General features: G+C 44.6%; 1 protein-coding gene across 1 annotated transcript in view; it reads right to left on the bottom strand.

Moving 5' to 3' along the window:
* Nucleotides 1-16,093, bottom strand: part of Txnrd1 (thioredoxin reductase 1) — a 106,654-nt gene that overhangs the window by 65,086 nt on the left and 25,475 nt on the right. The gene's annotated exons all lie outside the window — the stretch shown is intronic.

Raw genomic sequence — 16,093 nt, 5'->3', positions numbered from 1 at the left:
ATTAGTCATTTTATATGCCCTATCTTGTTTAGTCTATACAATAACAAACAATCCATGAACTAAGGTTCCTCATCCTTAAAAACATGCAGAGCCCTTTAGTTCCAAGCACTCAGTAGGCAGATGTAGGAGGATCACCCTGAGTTCAAGGCCACCCTGAGACTATATAGTGAGTTTCAGGTCAGCCTCGGCTAGAGTGAAAACTTACCTCGATAAGAAAAAAAAAAAAAAAGGAGGGAATACATGCCTGGTACTGAAAACCTAATCAAAGCCTATGGCAGGGGAGGTCATGAGCCTTAGGGCATAAAGCCTGCTCTTGTCTGGATAAATGCATATATTACTCTCACCAAATTGTCCTGAAGGCACTACACTTAATGGTCATACTCATATATTAATGCTACTCTCACTTCTGGTTAGAGAAGCTTCTCTTTTCAGATGGTGATAACCACTGGGATCACCCAAAAGGCAATACAGTGCTGAAAAGAAGGGACAGAGGAGTGTCCAGCACTGAAACATCTCACACCCTCCAAAGCTCAGGGTCCATTGTGGAAGAGGTAGCACAAAGAATGTAAGAGCCAAACGAAGGGTACCACTCCTTACATACAACTGTCTGGACAGAATTTGGCTTCGATATCCAAGACCTCACAGTGCCTAGCAATACCCACACAAGACCCTCATAATAGGAGAAAAAGATGATGAGATCAAATTAAAAGAGAGACTAATGGAGAGAGGGAGGGGATATGATGGAGAGCAGAGTTATAAAGGGGAAAGTAGGAAAGGGGAGGGAAATACCTTGGCTTGTTGTCTGTAAGTATAGAAGTTGTCAATAAAAAATATATTTTTTAAATGCATGTCTAAAAAGATGGCTTAGTGGTTAAGCACTTGCCTGTGAAGCCTAAGGACCCGAGTTCGAGGCTCAATTCCCCAGGACCCACGTCAGCCAGATGCACAAGGGGGCGCACATGTCTGGAGTTTGTTTGCAGTAGCTGGAGACCCTGGTGCACCCATTCTCTTTCTGCCTCTTTCTCTGTCTGTCGCTCTCAAATAAATAAATAAACAAAAAATTTAAAAGCAGAAAGTACAACTTATTTCTAAAGTAGGACTTCAGCCAGGCGTGGTGGCGCACGCCTTTAATTCCAGCACTCGGGAGGCAGAGGTAGGAGGATCGCTGAGTTTGAGGCTACCCTGAGACTACAGAGAGAATTCCAGGTCAGCCTGAGCTAGAGTGAGACCATACCTCGGGAAAAAAAAGAAAAAAAAAAAAAAAAAACTAAAGCAGGACTTCAGATAGGAGGACTTTTCAGTCACTGAACTTAGGACATTACACTGAGTGCCCGAGATAACATCGGATTCCAAGAGCTGCGTCATGTAGGAGTCACAGAGTCTACTTGAGGTTTCCTACCAGCATACGAGGAAAGGCTAGGTAGGCGTGTTACCCTCCCATTGCTTTTTTTATTTTGTTTTGTGTTTGAGGTAGGTTCTTGCTCTAGCCCAGGCTGACCTGGAATTCACTATGTAGTCTCAGGGTGGCCTTGAACTCACAGCGATTCTCCGACCTCTGCCTCCTGAGTGCTGGGATTAAAGGCATGTGCCACCACACCTGGCCTTTTTTTTTTTTTTTTTTTGAGAGGCAGACAGAACAAGTATGGGTGCACCAGTGCCTCCAGCCACTACAAAGAAATCCAGACGCTTGTGCCACTTTGTACATCTAGCTTTACATGGGTAGTGAGAGGTCAAACCCAGGCCATCAGACTTTGCAAGCAAGCTCCTTTAACCATTGAGCAATCTCCCCAGCTCCAACTGTTCTTTTGCTTCAGTATTTTTATTTTTGTTTACTTATTTGAAAGAGAGAATGTGCATACCAGGGCCTTCATCTGCTGCAAACGAACTCCAAATACATGTGCCACCTTATGTAGCTGACTTATGTGGGTTCTGGGGAATTGAACCTGGGTTCTTTGACTTTGTAGGCAGGCTCCTTAACCTCTAAGTCATCTCTCCAGAACCCCCTTTAAAAAAATGCAATGCTGATGGAGAATGGAATTTCAAATGGGAAAGTGTGGGGGTGGGGAGGGAGGGAATTACCATGGGATATATTTTATAATCATGGAAAATGTTAATAAAAATAAAAATAAAAAAAAATGCAATGCTTTATTTATTTACTTGAGTCAGGTAGATAGAAAGATAGTCCACCTGTTCTTAAGATTAGCAACTTCTAGTGCAGATCACCAAAATAAACTCCTTTGCCAAGATATAGAAACCATTATAGTAGTTGTATTTAGTTTCTGATTAAGGCACAAAGAGATGCACCATCCATCACTTCTCATCGCAGTGATTGTTCTCATTGCACAGCTGAACCCTCTTCTCTGGGCTCCTGTAATTCTCCCAGTATTAAAATTATCTTCCCTGAAATCTTAGCCCTTCAAAATTCATTTGACATGCCACCTCCTCTGGCTGCTTCCCTGATTCTCTCCCTGGGTTAATGTGTTAAACCATTCCTTCCTTTTTTGTGTGTCCCCAAGTACCTAACAATAATCACACACCTTCTAAATCTATCAGCATGTTGGAAAAGCAAACATTGCTTTGATTTATCTTGTTTCCCCAAAATGTGGTTTACAGTAGATGGAAAATACCAGGAAAACCTTTCTGTGCTTCTGAGCTGCAGTCACAGCTAAAACAGACCTATGTGGGTGTTTGACCGGGAATGCTACTGCACCAAACTCCTGTCATCCCTGTAATATGCTCCAGCAGCACACTTAGCTAGAATAATCTTTCTGAAACTCAAATCTCCATTCAAACCTTCACATCTCCAGGGTTTTAGAGATCAAGTCCAGTGGTACTGCCAAGGCCCACCTTGTTGATGCTAGCTGTCCCAACGTCCTGCACCCTGCTGAGGCAGCAAAACATTGCTGGAGAGACACTCAGGAGCGAAAGTGACCGCGACTTGAAGTCGAGACCGCAAACCTCGAATCTGTCCTTAGCTCTGCCTGCCACTCCTGCTCCCCCATCACAGTTTCCCTGTTTCCAAAGTGATGTTTTCTTTTCAATTTTTATTCATTTATTTGTAAGCAGAGAGAAAGAGAGCATGGGTGTGGCAACTGCACACAAAGACCAGACACAGGAGTGACTTTGTGCATCTGGCTTTACATGGGTACTGGGGAATCAAAGCTGGGTCATTAGGCTTTACAAGCAAGTGCCTTAGCTTCTGAGCCATCTCTGTAGCCCCAAAATAACTTTTTCATACATATCCCCACACCTTGCCTATGGCTCAAAACCTAGTTTCTATTTTAAGAAACGTTTAGAATCAAGCAAAGTACCCCCAATGTTTCCAGAGCCACCAAACTATCAAATGCCCAAGTGAAGAGACATGTTCTCCTGTGTGGGGATTCTCTTTTCTTGCCTCCTCAGCACAAGAGCTTCATCCTGAAAGCACCCCGCCCCTGCCATCATCAATTTCTGATTCAATACCTGGTCATTTCTTCCATCATCATAGAAAACTGTAGTTTTCTCCTTCTATTTTTATTTATTTATTTGTGAGCAGAGAGAAGAGAGACAGAGAGAATGAATGTGTCAGGGCCTCCAGCTGCCACAAATCAACTTCAGATGTATGTGCCACTTTGGGCATCTGGCTTTGTGTGGGTACTGGGAATTGAGCCTGGATCATTAGGCTTTACAAACAAGCACCTTAACTGCTGAGCCAGCTTTGCAGCCCAGGTGTCTCCTTTTAATTTTTTTTTTTAAGTTTCCTTTTAATTTTTTTTTTAATTTATTTGAGAGCGACAGACACAGAGAGAAAGACAGATAGAGGGGGAGAGAGAGAATGGGCGCGCCAGGGCTTCCAGCCTCTGCAAACGAACTCCAGATGCGTGCGCCCCCTTGTGCATCTGGCTAACGTGGGACCTGGGGAACCGAGCCTCGAACCGGGGTCCTTAGGCTTCATAGGCAAGCGCTTAACCGCTAAGCTATCTCTCCAGCCCCAGGTCTCTCCTTTTAAAGAAGCCTTATGTGACCTTTACTGCCCTAACTTCACAGATATCTAGTGCTCCTCTTCATGAGGAGAGAGGAACCTTTTTCCAAAGAGTGCCTTGTGCCCTGAAAAAGAATAACGCAACAGTTGGGGAGTAAGAAAAGATGTGGGAATGGGGCTGGAGAGATGGCTTAGCAGTTAAGCGCTTGCCTGTGAAGCCTAAGGACCCCGGTTTGAGGCTCGGTTCCCCAGGACCCACATTAGCCATATGCACAAGGGGGTGCATGCATCTGGAGTTCATTTGCAGTGGCTGGAGGCCCTGGCGCACCCATTCTCTCTCTCTCTCTCTCTCTCTGCCTGTCACTCTCAAATAAATAAAAATAAACAAAAATTTTTTTTAAAAAAAGAGACGTTTAAAAAAAAAGATGTGGGAATGTAGCACTTAGAGACCAGAGTGAAGTGAAGGAGCAAGACATGAGAACACCTGGGGGAAACAGAGTTCGCAGAAAATAAGCCCCTGGCTAAAAGCCTGCTCTCCTTATCCAAGGATCAGCAAGAGAGCTAATGAGCCAGGAAGAAAATGGTAGGTAGGTAGCCAGGTCAGATCTGAAAGAAGTGGCCTAGCCTGTGTCCTCTCTCTCTCTCTCTCCCTCTCTCCCTCCCTTTCTATCTCGGTATGATCTAACTCTAGCCAAGGGTGACCTGTAACTCATGGTGATCCTCCTACCTCAGCTTCTTGAGTGCTGGGATTAAAGGCGCACACCACCATGCCCAGCTTGACTTTATCTTTAAGAAGTTGTTCTGCTGTGTGGAGACAAGAGGGAAGGGGGGACTTAGACGAGTGAAGGCACAGAACCCAGTAAGAAAATTATGAAGACAGTCCAAGCTAGAAGCTGTGAATTGAAGTTCCCAGAAGAAAGCCTTACTTAGAACTGGAGAGATGGTTCAGTGGGTAAAAGTGTTTGATCTGAGTTCCAATCCCCAAAGCCATGTAAAAGCTGTACACAGTAGCATGTGTCTCATTGAAATTCACCTATAATGAGATAGAAGGTGGGGGTGGGAATTCCTGGAAGCTTGCAGACCCGAAAGCCTGGCATACAGAGCACAAAAATGAGAGTGGAAGGCAAGGCTTGGCCCTGAGGTGGTCCTCTGCCCTCCACATATGTGCCACGGCATGGGTATGCTCACAGAGATTGAGAGATTTGAAAGAAATGGTAAAATTTTGTTTAAAGCCTCACCTGTATTACGATTCTACAAGGCTGATTACTGACTAGGACACCCATGCTTGTGGACAGTTGGAATATTGCAGGTCTGGAGCCAGGTGATCGTGCGCTATCTTGAGTCCCCTTAATAGTCTAGTCATTCATGGCCCACTTCTGTGCCTGACCGAACACCCACTCTGTGACTGTCAGGGAAATCCTTTCGGAGGCGTACTTAGGAACTAGCTTCCACCAACCGGAAGGCTAAGAATGTCATCTGAGATGTGCAGCAGAGACTCCCTGCTTTGCTGTGCCTGCCTCCCTGAGGTGCTCATCACTGTGGGGTTTTTGTTTTGTTTTGTTTTTTGTTTTTGTTTTTGTTTTTTGAGGTAGAGTCTCAGTCTGGTCCAGGCTGACCTTGAATTCACTATGGAGTCTCAGGGTGGCCTCAAACTCATAGCAATTCCTCCTACCTCTGCCTCCCGAGTGCTGGGATTAAAGGCGTGCGCCACCACGCCCAGCTATCACTGTGTTTTAAAGGTGCCTTGGTTTATGACTTTCTGCTGTGTTACTATAAAAACTTCACTTCAGACCCTGGTATCAATAAAGGGCAACCTAAGCCTGTGTTCCTGGGCCATGGCCATGGTCACCTATATTTGGCTCCAGAATAAGCCCTCTTATTCCTTTGAGGCAAGAGGTGTATTTTTCTTTACTTTTCTTTTCTTTTTTTCTTTTTTTTTTTTTTGTGGTAGGGTTCGCTCTAGCTCAGGCTGACCTGGAATTCACTCTGTAGTCTCAGGGTGGCCTCAGACTCACAGTGATCCTCCTACCTCTGCCTCCTGAGTGCTGGGACTACAGGCGTATGCCACCATGCCTGGCAAGAGTTGTATTTTAAGTGATAAAGGTTTGGCTTTGTGAGGTAACAAGATATATTTGATGGTCAACCTAAAAAAAGTTTGCAAATGGATAGAATGAGAGATGTAAAAAGAAGAGAAGAATCAATGATGATTCCAGACTTTGGCTTTGGCAACTGGGTAAATGGAGACACTCTTAATGAAGGAAGCACCCAGGGAGGAGGAAGAGGGTAATAGATTGGGATAAATCTATAGTCCTAACTGAGAAGTCTAAATTAGTTAAATAGAGTTATCCAATAGGAGTTGGATCTACAGATCTGGAGGTTTATGTTAAAAGTAAACTTTGGAACTGGGCGTGCACACGCCTTTAATCCCAGTACTTGGGAGGCAGAGGTAGGAGGATCGCTGTGAGTTTGAGGCCACTCTGAGAATACAGAGTGAATTCCAGGTCAGTGTGGGCTAGAGCAAGACCCTACCTCAAAAAAATACAATAAAATAAATAAATAAAATAAAATTTAGAGAGTATAGTATAAAAGTCATTAAACGGCCATGCATATTAGAGTTTTCCATGAAAACAGAATTTGTAGGTAAAGAGAGAACAGGGAAAGGGAGGAAAAGAAGGAGAGGAAGAAGGGAAAAAGAGGGGAGGAGAAGAGAGGAAAGGGAAGGGGAGAGGGATATGGAAAGGAAAGAGAAGAACAGAGAGGAGAGAGGAGGGGAGAAGAGGAGAGGGAGAGGGAAAGGAAAGGGAGAAGAAAAGAAAAGAGAAGGGGGAGGGGAGCAGAGGAGAAGAGGGGAAGGGAAAAGGGAGGAGAGGGAAAGGGAGAGGAGAGGAGAGGAAAGAGGAAAGGAGAGGGGAAAGGAATTGGCTTACATGACTGTGAAGGCTGGCAAATCACTACACAGGGCTGACTCACAGCTGGAAATTCTAGCAGCAGTCTGGAGGCCCACCCCTTCCTTTTCAGGAGGCCTCAGCCTTTCTTCTTAGGACCTTTAAGTAGCTGGGTGAAGCCCACACACATTGTAGAGAATAATCTGCTTTACTCAGGTGTCTACTGATTTCAGTGTTAATTACACTTCTCAAAACCATCCACTGTGGCATGTGGTGTTTAGGCAAACAAGTGGCCTGGCCAAGTTGACACATAAAATTAGTTCTCACACTATGGTAGATGAAATCAACTCAGGAAGTTAGTGTTTAGGGAAATGAAAACAGCCCAGGACAGAGCCCTGAACACTCAGCTACCGAGGGAAAGAGTCCAGCTACAGAGAAGGCGCTAGAGAGAAGGGCGGGCAAGCCAGTGGGGCATCTCAGGCGTCCAACCCCACTAGGTGCGGCCAGCCGAGAAATCCGTGGGTGGTCACTGCTGGAGGAGGTCACTGCTGATTTCTATGAAATGATGAGGAGAAAGAAATTCTAATTTCTAGTCAGAGTTCATCATGAAACAGAAAATAAGGAAATGGAGGTAGTAAAGTACAGCCAATACTTACAAGAAGTTTTGTTTTGATTTGTTGGGTTGTTTTTTTTTTAACACTTTTATTCATTTATTTGGAAGCAGAGAGACATAGAAAGAAGCGAGACAAACACAGAGAACAGACATGCCAGGGTCTCCAGCTGCTGCAGATGAACTCCAGATGCATGAGCCTCTTTGTGCATCTGGCTTTTTATGTGGGTACTGGGGAATTGAACCCGGACTGCTTTGCAGGCAAGTGCCTTAACCACTGAGTCATCTTTCCAGCCCCAGGAAGTTTTGCTGTTTAAACAAAAAAGTGTGGCCAGGCATGGTGGCACATACCTTTAATCCCAGCACTCGGGAGGTAGAGATAGAAGGGTTGCTGTGAGCTTGAGGCCACCCTGAGACTCCATAGTGAATTCCAGGTCAGCCTGGGCTAGAGTGAGACCCTACCTCGAAAAACAAACAAACAAACAAAAAAAAACAACAACAAAAAAAGTGTGTATTTTAGAGGAACTAAAAAGGAAGTGATTACAGCATTTTTCCCTACTGAGGAAATACTCCAGAGAGGGAACCATGTTCCAAGGGGGAGGAAGGGAGCCACAGGACTGCTCTGAGCATGCACGAAGTATGCAGCCCACTCTGAAGTAAACTGGGATTCTATCACTGACCACTTAGTTACTCAGCCTCCTGCTTCTTTATCACCTGCCACATAGTCTTCCGTGGTCCTTCCTCCTCCTCACCTCACCCAAACCTCCCTTTAACACCTCCGCCCCAGTCATTAGCCTTCTCTCCATCCTTTAATTACTGCTTTGCTAATCCAAGCACTCCATGAATCCAGTTCAAACATGCCTTCCTTGAGGATGCCATCGAAGAAGCCAAGTCCTCCTCTGAAATATTCCCACATTACTGCGGAGTCTTTTTGTTTAGTACTTATCACAGTTTGTTTAGTACTTATCACAGTTCCAATTATACAGCAGGTCAACAGACCTTGCCACTTTGGCAGAGTTGTTAATCCGCACTGTCCCACCTGATAGTCACCAGCTATGTGTGAATACTAAGCATTTAAAAGATGGTTTGGTCAGGAACCCTTCTACACTGCTGGTGGGAATGCAATCTGGTCCAGCCATTGTGGAAAACAGTGTGGAGGTTCCTAAAACAGCTAAAGATTGATCTACCATATGACCCAGCACTCCTAGGCATATATCCAAAAGACTCATCTCATTTCCTTAGAAATACGTGCTCAACCATGTTTATTGCTGCTCAATTTATAATAGCTGGGCAATGGAACCAGCCTAGATGTCCCTCAACTGATGAGTGGATAATGAAGATGTGGCACATTTATACAACGGAGTTCTACTCAGCGGTAAAGAAAAATGAAGTTATGAAATTTGCAGAAAAATGGATGGACCTGGAAAGGATTATACTAAGTGAGGTAACCCAGGCCCAGAAAGCCAAGCGACACATGTTCTCTCTCATATGTGGATCCTAGCTACAGATGATTGGGCTTCTGCGTGAGAAGGAAAATACTTGGTAGCAGAGGCCAGTAAGTTAAAAAGGAGATATAAAGGGAAGAGAAAGGAAGGGAGGAGGGTACTTAATAGGTTGATATTGTATATATGTAAGTACAATGATTGACATGGGGAGGTAATATGATGTAGAATGGAATTTCAAAGGGGAAAGTGTGGCGGGTGGGGAGGGAGGAAATTACCATGGGATTTTTTAAAAAATTTTTATTTATTTATTTATTTGAGAGCAACAGACACAGAGAGAAAGACAGATAGAGGGAGAGAGAGAGAATGGGCGCGCCAGGGCTTCCAGACTCTGCAAACGAACTCCAGATGCATGCGCCCCCTTGTGCATCTGGCTAACGTGGGACCTGGGGAACCGAGCCTTGAACCGGGGTCCTTAGGCTTCACAGGCAAGTGCTTAACCGCTAAGCCATCTCTCCAGCCCCAAACCATCTTTTTTTTTTTATTTATTTTTTAAATTTTTAAATTTTTATTAACATTTTCCATGATTATAAAAAAATATTCCGGGCTGGACAGATGGCTTAGCAGTTAAGCGCTTGCCTGTGAAGCCTAAGGACTCCTGTTCGAGGGTCGATTCCCCAGGATCCACATTAGCCAGATGCACAAGGGGCGCACGTGTCTGGAGTTCATCTGCAGTGGCTGGAGGCCCTGGCATGCCCATTCTCTCTCTATCTGCCTCTTTCTCTCTCTGTCTGTCACTCTCAAATAAATAAATCAAAATAAACAAAAATTTAAAAGATGGTTTGAAGGCCGAAGCCATGGCTTAGTGATTAAAGGAGCTTGCTTGCAAAGCCTAACCCAGGTTTGATTCCGTAGTACCCACCTAAAGCCAGATGCACACAGTGGCACATGCATCTGTAATTCATTTGCAGTGACAGGAGGTCCTAGGCATGTCCCCCCTCATAACTACACAAATATATTTTTTAAAGAAAGGATGGGCTGGGTGTGGTGGCATATGCCTTTAATCCTAGCACTCGGGAGGCAGAGCTGTGAGTTTGAGGTCAACCTGAGACAATATAGTGAATTCCAGGTAAGCCTGGACTACATAAGAAGGAGGAGGACGAGGAGGAGGAGAAGAAGAAGATAGGGTTCTGGAGAGATGGCTTAGCCATTAAGGTACTTGCCTGCAAGGCCTAAGGACCAGAGTTCAATTCCCAAGTACCCACATGAAGCCAGATGCTCAAAGTGACACAAGCATCTGGAGACCATTTGCAGTGGTGAAAGGTCCTGATGTACACATTCCCCCCACCCCGCACTTGCAAATAAATAAATACAAATATTTTTTAAAATAAAGTAGTAAACAAAAGTTGATTTGCTAAGTATGGATCTAAAGTTATTTTATTTAATTGCATTAAATGTAAACAGTCATGTGTGAGCATTGCCCAACATTATTATTTATGTTCCCAGCACTTGACCCAGTATGCACATTCAGTAAATAAGTTGACTGTGAACACACTCAATCACTATTTGCCAAGAGATCAAATCTGTAAAATGAGATTACTAACTAATTTCTAGATGACATCTTTTTCCAGAAGGAAATAAAGAAAAACAAATAAATAATAAGTAAAATTTTCTGGGTGTGGTGGCACATGCCTTTAATCCCAGCCCTCTGGAGGCAGAGATAAGAGGATTGCTGTGAGTTTGAGGCCAGCCTGAGACTGAGACTACACAGTGAATTCCAGGTCAGCCTGGGCTCTTAGAGTGAGACCCTACCTCAGAAAAAAAAAAAAAAGAAGGTAAGAGAAAAAGAAAAATAATTTAATCTCAGGTTGGAGAGATGGCTTAGTGGTTAAGGTCCTTGCTGGCAAAGCCAAAGGACCCAGGTTTGATTCCTCAGTACCGATGTGAAGCCAGACGCACAAGGTGGTACATGTGTCTAGAATTTGCTTGCAGTGGCTGGAGGCCCTGGTGTGCCCGTTTTATCTCTTTCTTTCTCTGTTTCCTCTCTTTCTCACTCTCAAATAAATGAATGAGATTTTAAAAAATACTTCAATCTAGGGGCTGAGGAGATGGCTCAGTGGTTAACAGTACAAGCCTGAGTGCTTCAGAGGTCCTGAGACCGACCACTAAATTCAATTCCCCAGCACCCACATACACAGCTGGGCGTCTTTGTAATTCCAGTTATGTGTGGGGCTAAGAATGGAGGATCGCTGGGGCTCACAGACCAAAATGGTGCAAATGACAACCCTGGGTAGTGAAGGACTCCACCTCAAGAAGAGCGAGCAGAGGACGCCTGAAGTTCTCCTTTGACCTCTGCATGCCCACAGGGCATACACACCTGCCCATACTTGTGCATATACCACAAGCACATCTATATCACACACCATACATATTACACACACACACACACACACTCCCTCCCCTGAAGAAATAACTTGATCTACTCAGAGGAAAGCTAGGATACTGGAAGCAGGACCCAATCAGCCCGCACTTCTGTCTCCAGCACGTATTACTGACTTAAAGGCCGGGTCCTTGTTCCCTGGTACTTGGCACAGAGCCTGCCCACAGCAGACACTCACTCCAGGTCTGAATGCAACTGCACCTGGAGCTCAACAGGCTTTAAGACGCTAGCGAGGTGAGAAGTGGAGACTGCCTAAAGTGCTCTACTAGGCCAGTGTGGACATTATTAAAGCAGCCCTGGTTTATGGCATCTGTCTACGGTATCACTGCTTCACCATTAGCTCCTTTCAAGCTGCCAGTCTACCGAAATGGCTCTCTGAGCTGGCAAGAGCAGCTGCCCCCGCCTCGCCAGAGCTCCAGGGCCTCGTGTACCAGCTGCTTTCTCTTTCATGGGTCCTCAAGCAGGTCTGTACTTCACCCTCTTTGTAGCCTTACAAACAAGGACATGGACTGTCCATCCTGCCTCTGCCAAGGTTCACCTTTAGCAGTGCCCCCAACCCGTTTCAACGGAAATGATCTCAGGAATTCCAAATCCCTTAAGTCTTGTATCCAGGACTGTTTAGGCTATCCTACCTTTTCCCAATGTGCTCCAATCTCCTCGTGTATAAATCTCTGGGCTAATCCCAAACAGTCGCGCCTCCCTCAGGTTTCCTAGGGCAAATTCAACTATCTCTGTGCCTCAGTTTACTCATCTATAAAGTAAAAACAAGTACAGTATCTAGACCTGATGCAACAGGCATAGAAATTTATGACTGAAGCTGGGCATGGTGGCACATGCCTTTAATCCCAGCACTTGGGAGGCAGAGGTAGGAGGATCACTGTGAGTTCGAGGCCACCCTGAGACTGTATCATGAGTTCCAGGTCAGCCTGGGCTAGAATGAGACCCTACCGCAAAAAACAAAAAAAACAAAAAAACCTAAAGGTTTTCCCTTTTTTACAATAATCATTCACAAGTAGCTATAAATAATGTGTTAGGCTAGATCCTGCTCAGAACCTAATTCCAAAGGGAACATTCATCTTTCTTTTTCTTTTTCATATTTTATTTTTTTATTTATGAGAGAGAAAGAGACAGATAGAAAGAGAGAATGGGAATGCCAGGGCCTCTAGCCGCTGCATACGAACTCCAGACACACGTGCCCCCTTGTGCATCTGGCTTACATGGGTCCTGAGGAATCAAACCCTGGTCCTTAGGCTTCTCAGGCAAATGTCATAGGCGCTAAGCCGTTTCCCCAGTGCCCTCATTTTGGTTTGTTGAGGTAAGGTCTGCTGTAGCCTAGGCTGACCTGGCATTCACTGTGTAGTCTTGGACTGGCCTTGAACTCACAGTGATCCTCTTTCCTCTGCCTCCCATGCACTGGGATTAAAAGCCTGTCCCACCTTTGCCCAGTGCATGTCACTTTCTATGGTGTACATACTCTCATTACTCAGAGCTTATCTTTTCCTGGCCAACCCCCCCCCCTACAAAAACCCCATTAATTACTTAAAGAAGTTGCTAAAAGAAGTAGAAACAATATAAGGAGCTTCTTTACAAATTAATACATGGTTTTTGTATTAACGTATATATAAACATAATGTGTACATTCTGTAGTCTTCAGAAATTATCTCCCCCACTGTATTTGCTATCAACTTTTCATTGTCATATTTTAATTCTAGAGGTAGGGGAAACATGTTTTGTTTTGGTTTCTTAAGACAAGACCTCTCTACATAGCCCAGGTTGCCCTCAAACTTACACTTCTCCTGTCTCAACCTTGTAAGTGCTGAATTACGGGTGTACACTACCACCCCCAGCCAGGGGGAAAAAGTTTTAAATGTACAAAACCATTAGCCAGGAGGGATTTAAAGGGTACAGGCTCCATTCCAATAAATTCTCAGTTGTCTGGTCTTGTAAAACTGGAGCTCAGCCATCCTCACCCACAGCCAAGGAGTTGTATATTAATGATGGTAAACAGCTGTTAGGTCCTGGAGATCAAAGTAGTGTCATGCAGCTTATTATTATTAACTGATGAATCCTTTAACATGATCAGGCACTTGATATTAAGAGAAATATCCTCCAATTTCTCCAAGAGCCTAAACTGTACAGCGCTGATGCCTGCAAGGTATAGTGGAAGGCCATGGTCACCTCCTGAGCTGAGCCTGAGGGAGCCCTGGGTATTCCTGCAACACTGTAAATCTAGTTTGACCTAGAGTGACCTGTTTGCATTTGTATATGTTAACAGCAGTTTTTCAGATTGTGGGCACAGCTCAGTGATGGAGTGTTTGGTTCAATCCCCAGCATCGAGATTTAAAAAGTTTTTTCCCACTAAATACATATGAATCTTATAGTTTACACGAAACAGTTTTACATTTGTTTTTCTAGATTTAAAAACAGTTATTTAGCCAGGCGTGGTGGCGCACACCTTTAATCCTAGCACTCGGGAGGCAGAGATAGGAGGATCGCTGTGAGTTTGAGGCCACCCTGAGACTACATAGTGAATTCCAGGTCAGCCTGAGCCAGAGTGAGACCCTACCTCGAAAAACCAAAAAACCAACCAAACAAACAAACAAACAGAAACAGTTATTTAATCTTTCAATAATTGCAGCAGTCCCTGAAGTAGTATTGGAAGGAAGTTGGACTAACTCCTACTGCCTACTGTTCTTGATGGGGTTCAAGGTAAAGCATTAAGTAGAATTCTCCTTTCTCAGATATAAACATGTGTTAGCTCTCTAGTTCTGTGTTTGGTCATTCAGCTTGTCTAGAAAAGCCCAGTACTTCCTGTCTCACTGCCATCAAATAGAGACCCAACTAGAGTCCTCATACTTCTGGAGAAATCTTCATTCGTCTTTTGTTTCCGTTATTGAGGCTCACTGTGCTGACTAGGCTGGTCTCAACCTCTTGGTCCCATGGGAAGGCTACTCCTGCCCAGCCACTGCCCCTGCGTTATACTTATGATTCAAATTAGAGACAGGTCTATATGGAAATTATTGTACTGATCTTTCAGATGAGCCGATCTGAGCTGTTTTACAGGTAAAACCAAAATGTTACTAACATCATTAACTGGACTTCAGAACATATGACTTCCTAAAATAAAAAAAAAGTAATTTCTGGGTCTCTTTTTGGCACATAAATGGGTAAGTGACTGCATCTAACTAACAGGAAATATTATTGCAGCTTCCAGGAAATGTTCTTAAATAGCAAGAGACAGTGCACTCTCCTTCAAGCCTTCTTACGAGTGACAGACACTTGGGGCCCCTCTCTTAGAACACAAGTTAGGGGCTGGGAGAAAGCTGAGTGGGGATCCGCACTTGCTGCACAGCCATGAGGAGCTGAGTTTGACCCCAGCGCCCGTGCTGGGAATGACTGTGCACGTCTGTGACCCGGGGCCGAGGACGTGAAGCTCGAGGACCACTGGGACCCGTGTCAGCCGCTCTAACCAAACAACAGGAACTCCTGGCTCTGCGACAGACTGTCACCGGAACTAAGGCAGAAGAGTGCCCGGGAGATCACTTTCTCTGGCCTCTGCACACAGGCGCAGGGGGTGTGCACATCTACACACAATGAGGAAGAGGAAGAGTAAGAAGGAAAGAAGGAAGAGGAGAAAGAGAAGGAGGAGGAGGGGAAGAAGGAGGAGGAGGAGATGACAAGTTGGACCACACTGCGGAATGGTGGTGGTTCCAACACAGGGCAAAAGTCTTGGCCAGGCTCCATGATCTAGACTTATATGGGGGAAGAGAGAAAGCATCTTACATTTATTTTAAGCCCCTCCCCCCTCTTTTTAGGTAGGATCTTGCTCTAGCTCAGGCTGACCTAGAATTCACTCTGTAGTCTCAGGCTGACCTCAAACACAGTAATTCACCTACCTCTGCCTCCCAAGTGCTAGGATTAAAGGTATGTGCTATCATACCCAGCTATTTAAGCCATTTAAAAAAATATTTTTATTGCTGGACATGGTGGCACATGCCTTTAATCCCAGCACTCAGGAGGCAGAGTTAGGAGAATTGCCTTAAGTTCAAAGCTACCCTGAGACTATACAGTGAATTCCAGGTCAGTCTAGGCTATATTGAAACCCTACCTTGAATCCCCCCCAAATATATATATATATATGTATATTTTAATTTATTTATTTGAGAGCGACAGACACAGAGAGAAAGACAGATAGAGGGAGAGAGAGAATGGGCACGCCAGGGCTTCCAGCCTCTGCAAATGAACTCCAGATGTGTGTGCCCCCTTGTGCATCTGGCTAACGTGGGACCTGGGGAACCGAGCCTCGAACCGGGGTCCTTAGGCTTCATAGGCAAGTGCTTAACCGCTAAGCCATCTCTCCAGCCCCAAATATATATATATATTTTAAATATTTTTTTGTTCATTTTTTATTTATTTATTTGAGAGCGACAGACACAGAGAGAAAGACAGAGGAAGAGGGAGAGAATGGGCACACCAGGGCTTCCAGCCCCTGCAAACAAACTCCAGACACGTGCGCCCCCTTGTGCATCTGGCTAAAATGGGACCTGGGGAACCGAGCCTCGAACTGGGTCCTTAGGCTTCACAGGCAAGCACTTAACCGCTTAAGCCATCTCTCCAGCCTACCAAATATATATTTTTGTATGTACTATTTATATTTTATAAATATATATAGCATGCTATATATATTTATGTTTATATTATTTGCAAGCAGAGCAAGAGAGAGAGGTGAAGAAGAAAGAATGGACATGCCAGGGA

This window comes from Jaculus jaculus, chromosome 6 (assembly GCF_020740685.1).
Source record: "Jaculus jaculus isolate mJacJac1 chromosome 6, mJacJac1.mat.Y.cur, whole genome shotgun sequence".
Classification (NCBI taxonomy): Eukaryota; Metazoa; Chordata; class Mammalia; order Rodentia; family Dipodidae; genus Jaculus; species Jaculus jaculus.
This window is presented reverse-complemented; position numbering and strand designations above follow the sequence as displayed.